This window comes from Lathyrus oleraceus, chromosome 4 (assembly GCF_024323335.1).
Source record: "Lathyrus oleraceus cultivar Zhongwan6 chromosome 4, CAAS_Psat_ZW6_1.0, whole genome shotgun sequence".
NCBI classification, from domain to species: Eukaryota; Viridiplantae; Streptophyta; class Magnoliopsida; order Fabales; family Fabaceae; genus Lathyrus; species Lathyrus oleraceus.
Window position 1 is genome coordinate 20,587,069 of NC_066582.1, and position 11,656 is coordinate 20,598,724.

Consider the following 11,656-nt stretch of genomic DNA (forward strand, 5'->3'; position numbering starts at 1 on the left):
AAGTTCTGAGCCCACTTTTGCAAAGGATGTGGACGAGCTTCTGAGAATCATAAAGAAAAGCGATTACAAGGTAGTCGATCAGTTGATTCAGACTCCGTCCAAGATATCCATTCTCTCACTCCTGTTGTGTTCAGAGGCGCACAGGGAGGCACTTCTGAAGGTTCTTAATGCCGCATATGTGCCTTAGGAGATCTCGGTAAACCAACTAGAAGGGATCGTTGCAAATGTTCATATAGGCAACGGGTTGGGTTTTACCGATTCTGACTTGACACCAGCCGGACGCAATCATAACAAGGCTCTGCACATCTCGATGGAATGCAGAGACACCGTGCTATCACATGTTCTGGTGGATACAGGCTCCTCTCTCAATGTGCTACCCAAGAGAGCCCTGTCGAAGTTAGAAGTAGAGGGTTTGGTCTTGAAACCTTCAGATCTTATTGTGAGAGCATTCAATGGTTCTAAGAGATCGGTGTTTGGAGAGGTAGAATTGCCAATTCTGATTGGATCACAAACCTTCAACACTGTCTTCTACGTGATGGATATCAGTCCTTCCTACAGTTGCCTGCTGAGTCGTCCTTGGATCCATAATGCTGGGGCAATCTCTTCAACTCTACATCAGAAGATTAAGTTTCCGGTCAACAGACGAATTATCACCGTCTGTGGTGAGGAGGACATCATGGTCAGTAACCTGTCTACATTCAAGTATGTAGAAGTAGAAGGTGAAATTCATGAGACTCTGTGTCAGGCTTTTGAATCAGTTCAAATCAAGGATGCAGCTCCGGTGGAAGAGGTTAAGAAGGGTGCCTCTATCTCATCCTTTAAGCAGGCACGAGCCGTGGTGGATTCAGGTATTGCTCCCGGTTGGGGGCGTCTGTTGGAATTACCAGTGAAAGAAGATAAGTTCGGGATTGGGTATCAGCCAGCTCTAACTTCTACAACTTCAACACTTCAGACTCATCAGGGGCCGATCACTTTCTCCAGTGCTGGCATCATTCAGTATGGTCAAGTCTCTGCAGTCAACGAAGAAGAGGGGGATAGTGATTGTGACATTGACAATTGGGTGCGTCCGAAGATCCCGGGTGAAGTCATCAACAATTGGTCTTCTGAGGAGATTATCCAAGTCACTCTTCTTGAAGAGTAATTTTCTTTGTTTATTCATGCATATCCAAGTCTTACGTTCCGCCCAGGGCGTAATGACTCATTGTAGGGCCCACCTATGTGACACTTGCATTTTTTTATCATAAATAAAGGACGTCTTTTTGCATTCAAATATTTCGTTCTCTGTCTTTCTATTTTTGCAGTTTTTCAAAATAAAAAAAATGGCAATGTTTTGTTTAGTTTTCACTTCTTGTTCACACTCATAAGCACATACCATCACTCATGCAGATGCACAACATCGGACCCTATTGATAACGGTTCTGCTATGGCTCGTTTCGACTTTGAAAATCCAATCTTTCAAGCTGAAGAAGAGGGTGATGAAGACTGTGAACTCCCTGAAGAGCTTACCAGGTTATTGAAACAAGAGGAAAGGGTTATTCAACCGCATCAAGAGTCTGTTGAAGTGATTAATCTCGGCACCGAGGACGCCAAGAGAGAAATCAAGATAGGGGCTGTTTTGAGAGATGATGTGAAGAAAGGGCTGATTGAATTGCTGCAAGAATACGTTAACATCTTCGCCTGGTCTTATCAGGACATGCCCGGGCTGGACACAGACATCGTGGTACATCGCTTGCCTCTCAAAGAAGGTTGTCCTCTGGTCAAGCAGAAGCTCAGAAGAACAAGACCAGAGATGGCTGTCAAGATAAAGGAAGAAGTGCAAAAGCAGTTGGATGCAGGGTTTCTAGCAGTCAACTATTATCCGCCATGGGTTGCAAACATCGTCCCAGTACCTAAGAAGGACGGAAAGGTACGGATGTGTGTCGACTACCGGGATCTGAACAGAGCTAGCCCTAAAGATGATTTCCCATTACCTCACATCGACGTTTTGGTGGATAATACAGCTCAGTTCTCGGTATTCTCCTTCATGGATGGCTTTTCTGGCTATAACCAAATCAAGATGGCACCAGAAGACATGGAAAAGACAACTTTCATAACCCCATGGGGCACCTTCTGCTACAAGGTGATGCCGTTTGGTCTGAAAAATGCCGGAGCAACATATCAGCGAGCAATGGTGACTCTGTTCCATGATATGATTCATCATGAAATCGAGGTTTATGTGGACGATATGATTGCCAAATCTCAGACAGAAGAAGAACATTTGTTGAATTTGCAGAAACTGTTTGAGCATTTGAGGAAATTCAAACTGAGACTTAATCCGAATAAGTGCACTTTCGGGGTGAGATCGGGAAAATTGCTGGGTTTTATTGTTAGCGGAAAAGGGATTGAGGTGGATCCTGACAAAGTAAAAGCAATACAGGAAATGTCTGAGCCAAGAACAGAGAAGCAAGTCCGTAGTTTCTTAGGGAGGTTGAACTACATTGCAAGGTTCATCTCTCACCTAACAACCACGTGTGAGCCAATTTTCAAATTGCTGAGGAAGATCAGGCTATCAGGTGGAATGAAGATTGTCAAAGGGCTTTCGAGAAGATAAAAGAGTATCTACAGAAACCTCCGATCCTTATACCTCCAGTTCCTGGGAGACCTCTGATAATGTACCTATCAGTGACCGAGAACTCGATGGGGTGTGTATTGGGACAGCATGACGAGTCTGGTCGAAAAGAGCATGCCATATACTACCTTAGCAAAAAGTTTACCGACTGTGAAATCAAATATTCGCAGCCTGAGAAAACTTGTTGTGCTTTGGCCTGGGCTGCTCGCCGACTGAGACAGTATATGTTGAACCATACTACCTTGTTGATTTCTAAGATGGATCCAGTGAAATACATATTCGAGAAGCCAGCTCTCACCGGAAGGGTCGCTCGTTGGCAAATGATTTTAACAGAGTATGATATTCAGTACACGTCACAGAAGGCCATCAAAGGGAGTATTTTGTCAGACTACCTTGCCGAGCAACCGATTGATGATTATGAGCCAATGAAGTTTGAATTCCCTGATGAAGACATCATGTTCCTCATGATGAAAGACTGTGAAGAGCCAGTTGTTGAGGAGGGACCTGATCCAAACGAAAAGTGGACTTTGTTGTTTGATGGGGCTGTCAATGCTAGAGGTAGTGGAATTGGCGCTGTCATTACTACTCCGAAGGGTGCCCACATGCCTTTCACCGCTCGTTTGACTTTTGAGTGCACAAATAATGAAGCTGAGTACGAGGCCTGTATCTTGGGTATTGAGCAAGCCATTGATCTGAGAATCAAGACTCTGGACATCTTCGGAGATTCAGCTCTGGTGATCAATCAAGTGAATGGTGATTGGAATACTCTCCAGCCCACTCTGGTCCCCTACAGAGATTACACGAGAAGACTTTTGACTTTCTTCACAATGGTAAAATTGTATCATATACCTCGTGATGAGAACCAGATGGCAAACGCACTTGCTACTCTATCCTCCATGATCAAGGTAATTCGTTGGAACCATGCTCCCAGGATCGATGTGATGCGCCTTGACAGGGCCGCGTATGTGTTTGCTGCTGAACTGGCAGTCGATGACAAGCCCTGGTATCACGATATCAAGTGTGTTCTGAAGAATCAAGAGTACCCTGCAGGGGCATCCAACAATGACAGAAAGACTTTGAGAAGATTGGCAGGCAGTTTCTTCTTGAACAAAGACGATGTGATGTATAAGAGGAACTTCGACATGGTTTTGCTCAGATGCGTGGACAGACACGAGGCGGACATGTTAATGCAGGAAGTTCATGAAGGTTCCTTCGGTACTCATGCCGGCGGACATGCAATGGCTAAGAAATTGTTGAGAGCGGGTTATTATTGGATGACCATGGAATCAGATTGTTTCAAACATGCTCGGAAGTGTCATAAATGCCAGATTTATGCTGATAAGGTGCATGTACCGCTGAATCCTCTGAATGTGATGTCTTCGCCGTGGCCGTTTGCCATGTGGGGCATTGATATGATTGGAAAGATTGAGCCGACTGCTTCCAATGGGCATCGCTTCATCCTTGTTGCCATCGACTATTTCACCAAGTGGGTCGAAGCAGCGTCGTTCGCGAATGTCACCAGGCATGTGGTTGCCCGTTTCATCAAGAAAGAAATCATTTGTCGCTATGGGATTCCCGAAAGAATCATTACTGATAATGGTTCTAATCTCAACAACAAAATGATGAAGGAGTTGTGTCAGAACTTCAACATTCAGCATCACAATTCTTCCCCCTATCGTCCTAAGATGAACGGCGCTGTTGAGGCGGCAAATAAAAACATAAAGAAGATTATGCAGAAGATGGTCGTCACGTACAGAGATTGGCATGAGATGCTACCCTTCGCCTTGCATGGGTACCGTACTTCAGTACGTACATCGACCGGGGCAACCCCTTACTCCCTGGTGTATGGTATGGAAGCAGTCCTACCTATTGAAGTGGAGATTCCTTCTCTAAGAGTCCTGTTGGATGTCAAGTTAGATGAAGCTGAATGGATTCGGACAAGGTTCAATGAGTTGAGTCTTATCGAAGAGAAGCGAATGGCAGCCATTTGTCATGGGCAGTTGTATCAGAGTCGGATGAAGAGAGCTTTTGATCAGAAAGTGCGTCCTCGTTGTTTCCAAGTCGGAGATTTAGTGTTGAAAAGGATCCTTCCTCCTCAGACAGATCACAGGGGCAAGTGGACTCCTAACTATGATGGACCGTATATTGTCACCAAGGTTTTTGATGGTGGGGCCTTAATGCTTGCAACTATGGATGGTGAAAACTTCACTTCCCCTGTGAATTCAGACGCAGTTAAAAAATACTTCGCATAAAATAGACCCGCTGGACAGTAAAAAGAATAGTCCAGGCAAAAAATGGGCATCCCGACGAACCAAGAAAATGAAAAGGTTCGGGCAAAAATTAGGGACAAAAATAAAAAAAAGATTGTACACCCGGTAAGTTGAAAACCTGAAAAGGCAACTTAGGCAAAAATGGGTATCCCGGTGGATTGAAAACCCGAAAAGGGCGATCCAGGCAAAAGTTAGGGATTAAGCGAATGACTGCGTTCTGAGTAGTTCTAAATCTCATCTCGTGCCAATGACTAGAAATTTTTGAAGGATAGGAAACAGTCCAATCACTCTTTCAGAAGGCTGATTATCTGGAGGATCTTGAAGACGAGCAAGTCATAGCAGAATTGGAACCCAATAGAAATCCATTTCACATTGCCATTAGATTAATTTCTGTTTTTATCTATTGTGCGATTACCTCTTTCCAGGGATTGCTTCTTAATGTAAATGCCTATTCAGAGGCCATTCAATCAATAAAATCATGTTATTCAGTATATCTCTGTTTTCATTTTCATTTTACTGTTTTGTTTGCAAAAATGACGTCCGAATTTTTAATAAACATTGCATCATGACACATAAGGGATTTACAGGTACATGCTTAATAAACATTTAAAATTGCTGTAAATTTTAAGTGCTTTGGATCGTCTATTCAGAACAGATACCCTCGGGGCATTTCCTTAAAATCTCCTGCAGATGGTCGTGAATATCTTCCCCAGTGAAGTCGCCAACAGACGAATTCAGTGTCTTGACCCTGCAGAGCTGATCAGAGTGTTGGATTCTTCAATCCCCAGCAGTTTCTCACCACCGTACTTCCCCAAGCGGTTGTTTCAAGACATACACTCCCCAGTAGAGTTGACAGTGTCAGACTATATATCCCCAGCGGAGTTGACAGTGCCAGACTGTATCTTCCCAGCAGAAGTGGCTGCTCCTTAGAGTTCGATGCCAGATCGATAATCCCAATGCCAGATCCATGGTTTCTTTCCTTGAAGCAGAACCTCGGTACTGTATCAGTGTTTGCTCCCCCTACTGAGTCATCTCTCGCAAATCGTGGTTGCCAGAACCATTGTAGCTTTCCTCAGCAGCAGGCTTCCAATGCCATTCTTTCCCCGATCAGAGTCTCGGTATGGCCAGAACACCGCATGGCTAGTCATCTCCCCACAGAGTTCTTTGCGCTGTGCATCTCCAACAGCCTTGCCAGGGTCCAGAAGATGGTGATCATTTCTCCAGCAGATCCCTTGCCTCAGCTTGGCATTCTACCCAGCATTTCGCATCCCTGCATGTAGAATCATATTGCATTGCATCCTTCCAAATCGCGTAGCATTTCCATTTTCATGGAGCATTACGCCATTGAAAAATTCAAACATACGCATGTAAGCATTACGCCAAGTGATAAGCTAGAAGTTGTTTCCAGTACTCAGACTGAAGATTGTTCATGACTTACCTTTGTTATCCCCAGCAAGTGTCATTGGCCCATGCGCCGCCTCTATTATCATTCCCTATTTCTGCCAATGCTGACAGGCATGAAGTTTTCCGGTATCCAGACCGAAGTGGCATTCAGGCCAGTTTTCCGGTATCCAGACCGAAGTGGCATTCAGGCCAGTGTTCCGATGTTCAGATCGAAGAAGTTTCCGACGTTCAGGTCGATGCAACTTGTGGCATTCAGGCCAGTTTTCCGGTATTCAGATCGAAGTGGCATTCAGGCCAATTTTCCGATATTCAGATCGAAGTGGCATTCAGGCCAATTTTCCGATGTTCAGATCGAAGAAGGTTCCGACGTTCAGGTCGATGCGACTTGTGGCATTCAGGCCCATTTTCCGATGTTCAGATCGAAATCCTTTCCAGTATTCAGACTGATGAGCGGCATTCAAGCCATGGTTATTTCTGTGTTACCATTTATTTTGGTATCCAGTTTAACATTCTTTTTCGATATTCAAACTGACTCTCACCGTACCAGACGAATTCTTCTTTCAAGACCACCTCTTTGCTGATTCTGACAGACATTGTTACTTCACTTCACTTCAGTGCAAATTTTTGGGCTTTTATTGTATTCAATCCCTTGATACCTCGAAAGTACGAAAGCAGCTGCCATCTTCTTTCCGGGTCTCCAGTTGATTGAATAGGGGCAGCTGTAATACCCCAAAATTTACCCTTCATTTTGCCCGAAAAAAAAAAAAAAAAAACGAAAAAAAAACAAAAAAAACAAAATTTAATTAATTAATTAATTAATTAATTAATTAATTAAATAAATAAATAAAATAAATAAATAAAATAAATAAAATAAAATATAACAAATTATTTTGGACTTGGGTCTCCCTCATTTGAGCCCATTACCCACGAAAATCAGTCTATAAATACTGAAGTTTCAGTAGAGGAAAACACACTTGGAGTTACACTTGGAGTTACACTGGGAGATTCACTGGAGAAAGAAGGAAGAGAAGCAAAACCCTGAGGAAAAGATAGTGAGAGAAAAGCCAACAGAGTTCAGAGCAACCTCCAAATCCTGAAAGGAACTCAACTTGTAAACCTCACGGGCGCAACTCAATCAAGCTCTCCAATCAGGTTTGTCCTATATCCATCATCTTTATGCCTTTTATTTGAATGCTCTAAATGTATGAGGTATTATGGGTGAATTTGATACCTTTTTGTGAGCCTTTTGTGAATTTTGATGGAATTATTCATGTGGTTACATTTTGATTTAGGGGCAACTCTGGGTTACCCTATTTTGTTTATTCTAACCTGTCTTGTGTTTCCATGGCATTGTTTTCTCTTGATTTCATCCTACTACTCTAACCCTTTGTCGAGTTTTGTGAGGGCTCACATGGCTTTCGCAGAGACACTCGCGTGGTTTCCCACTTTATTTGTGGGATACCCCCTGGAGTTTTATTCTGATTATTCGTGTTGACTGATTTCCTTTGACGGTCCAGCTGGAGACATTTCAGGGTTTCTTGCCCCTTTAACTACTATAGCTTCGGATCTTTATCCGTGTGGTAATTTTTTCCCTTTCTCATACTTTATCGCTTTCTTAGCTGGAAGACCTCGATAGGAGGCAATGTTTGAGCCCCTTGGTGGCATTTTACTTTGAGATACATGTTTTGTGTTTTGTATTCATATCCCTGCAGGTAGCGCGGTTCCTTCGTCAAGGATTGCCTTTTTGCCCTCGAGCATCCCAAACCCTAAAACCCAAAGCAACACGTTTACTCCTTCTACTACAGGCGAGTAAGTCTCCAAAGGTCGAGCATCCGGTAGATTGCGTAGTAACGTTGTTCGTCCAAAACCCAATCCATAACCCCGTAGTTAGCCGAACTACGGCTTGCTCTGATTCTCATTCCAGATGAGATACGTAGGCATAAGACGCGATGTCTTAGCGAGCACACATCCCCCAACCCATAGGTCAGCCGAGCTACGAAGACTCTGATTCTCATATTCAGATGAGATACGTATGCAGTGGATGCGACATCCGCGCGAGTCATTTCTCTTAACCTTTTTAGTAAATAAACACGTTAGGTAAACCCACACCCTTTAGACAAAAACTACAAAAGTGGATCCCGTAGAGTACTATGGATGCGTAGGGGTGCTAATACCTTCCCTTCGCATAACCGACTCCCGAACCCAAGATTTGGTTGCGAGACCCCGTCTTGTCCTTTCCTTTTTCAGGTTTACTTCGAGCGTTTCCTTTCCCTCCTTTGGGATGAATAACGCACGGTGGCGACTCTTCTGTCATTCTCTTTCGCCGGTTGTTTTTTTCGCACACTGTATTTTTCAGGTTGCGACACTATGTTCACAACAGAGTGACCTTGAAGAAAGGGACTCCTACAACCTTATATGAAGTCTGGAAAGGGAGAAGACCTACAGTCAAATACTTCCATGTGTTTGGTAGTAAATGATATATCTTAACTGATCATGAACAAAGAAGGAAGATGGATCCCAAAAGTGATGAAGGAATATTTATGGGCTACTCAACAAACAGCATATCATATAGAGTCTTTAATTCCAGAATAAAAGTAATGATGGAATCTATCAATGTTGTAATTGATGATCAACAGACTGATGTCACAGACGATGTTGAGACATCTCTGAATGATCCCCCAGCTGATTTCTCAGACAAAAATAAGGAGAGTGAACCTCCTCAAGCTGAACCTGAAGATGACAAAATCAACAAGGGACCCTCCATCAGAATTCAGAAGGATCATCCCAAAGATCTCATTATAGGAGATCCAAATAAAGGGGTCACAACTAGATCAAGGGAAGTGATCTCACATGGCTGCTTTGTGTCCAAGATCGAGCCTAGGAATGTCAAGGAAGCCTTGACTGATAAGTTCTGGACCAATGCCATGGAGGAGGACTTAGGTCAATTCAAGAGGAATGAAGTATGGGAACTGGTTCCAAGACCTGAAGGAATAAATGTCATAGGTACAAAGTGGGTGTATAAGAATAAATCTGATGAACAAGGGGTGGTTACTAAAAACAAAGCAAGATTAGTAGCACAAGGATATACTCAAGTTGAAGGAGTGGATTTTGATGAAACATTTGACCCTGTAGCTTGCCTTGAGTCCATTAGACTATTGCTTGGAGTGGCCTGTATTCTGAAGTTCGAACTGTTCCAAATGGATGTAAAAAGTGCATTCTTGAATGGCTACTTAAATGGGGAAGTATATGTTGAACAACCTAAAGGATTCACAAATCCAAATCTTTCAAAGCATGTGTACAGATTAAAGAAAGCCCTCTATGGATTGAAACAAGCTCCTAGGGCTTGGTATGAGAGACTCACAGTGTTCCTCACTAATAATGGATACATGAAGGGAGGTATTGACAAGACCCTATTTGTTAAGAATGAAGGAGGAAAACTCATGGTGGCTCAAATATATGTGGATGATATTGTGTTTGGTGGGATGTCAGATCAGATGGTCGAACAGTTTGTTAGACAAATGCAGTCTGAGTTTGAGATGAGCCTTGTTGGAGAGTTGACCTATTTTCGTGGGCTACAAGTCAAGCAGATGGAAGATTCTATCTTTCTATCTCAAAGCAAATATGCCAAAAACATTGTTAAGAAGTTTGGCATGGAGAATGCAAGTCATAAAAGAACACCTGCTCCTACACATTTGAAAGTCTCCAAAGATGAAAATGGTGTTAGTGTAGATCAAAGTCTATACAGAAGCATGATAGGAAGTCTGCTATATCTCACAGCAAGCAGACCCGACATTGAATTTGCTGTAGGTGTTTGTGCTAGATATCAAGCTGAACCAAAAGTCAGTCACATAAACCAAGTGAAGAGGTTACTGAAATATGTCAATGGCACCAGTGACTATGGGATGTTATATACTCATGGATCTGGATCTATGCTGACTGGTTACTGTGATGCTGACTGGGCTGGAAGTGTTGATGATAGGAAAAGCACATCAGGAGGATGTTTCTTCTTGGGGAACAATTTAATATCTTGGTTTAGTAAGAAACAAAATTGTGTGTCCTTATCCACTGTCGAAGCTGAGTACATAGCAGCTGGGAGTAGTTGTTCTCAACTGGTTTGGATGAAGCAAATGTTGACTGAATACAATGTCACACAAGATGTCATGACATTGTACTGTGACAACCTGAGTGCTATAAATATTTCTAAGAATCCTATTCAGCACAGCAGAACAAAGCACATTGATATTCGTCATCACTTTATTAGAGAACTTGTGGAAGAGAAAATCATAGCACTAGAGCATGTTACTACTGAAATGAAATTAGCTGACATATTTACAAAGGCTTTGGATGGTAATCAGTTTGAATGTTTAAGAGGGAAATTGGGGATTTGTCTTCATGAGAATTTATAGCAATTAATTTGGAGTGGAAAAGGTAATAAAAATATTGTCTGCCCACTTAAAAGAAAGTGCCCCATTTATGGTAAATCATTACCTAGTATTGGAACTACCATCTATAGCATTCGCACACGCTACCTCAGTTCAACCACTTCCATCTTCATCAACTGTATCGACCATCTCTGCTAGGGCAACAATTTTTTTTCAAAAGCTCAACAAGATGTCACAACATCCTTCATCTTCTGGTTCTAAACCTACTCACAAAGCAAGAACACCCTCCATGGATTTTCTGGATGAAGACATTTTGGAAGTTATTCCTCTTTCGGTCATCCCAGGCGACGCCCTTGGTCCATCTTCCACTGCAGGAAATAATCAAGGTAACAAATCTGATAACCCTCCCTCTAAGGATGACATGCACTATATTGATCGTGTCATTAGGAATCTGGTCACAAGGATCCTAAATGAAGGACACTTAGTCAAGGGAGTTTCGACTCCTCTGTCTAGAAGGGACCCCTCGCCTGAGGTGGAACCTCAAAATGAGAAAGATGATGATTCATCTAGATCAGAGAAAGATATTGCTGCAGAAGGACTGTGTTCTTTAGGGAAGACCTTGCCTAGTAAGAAACCTGTAGATGTCTCTCAGTCTAAGAAGCATGACACTGCTGAGAAGGTGATTGATTTGGAAGAAGAGAGCTCAGATGAGGAAGATGACACCTTGCTTCATCACTTGAAGCCAAGTGTTGCAAAGAGAATGAAGACCAGGAATGGGAGGTCTGTGGCTGAGATGATGACAGTCAGAACTAGTAAGAAGGTTGTTGTTGTAGGTTCTTCAAAGTCATGGAGTAAAGTGGAAGTCAAGAAGAGAAAGGTCAGAGAAAGTTATGATTCTGAGGATGATGTTGAAGACGATGTCCCAGACATCTCTCCTATCAAAAAGAAAACTGTTAGAAAATCTCCAACTAAGGTTGCTGCTGTGCATTTGG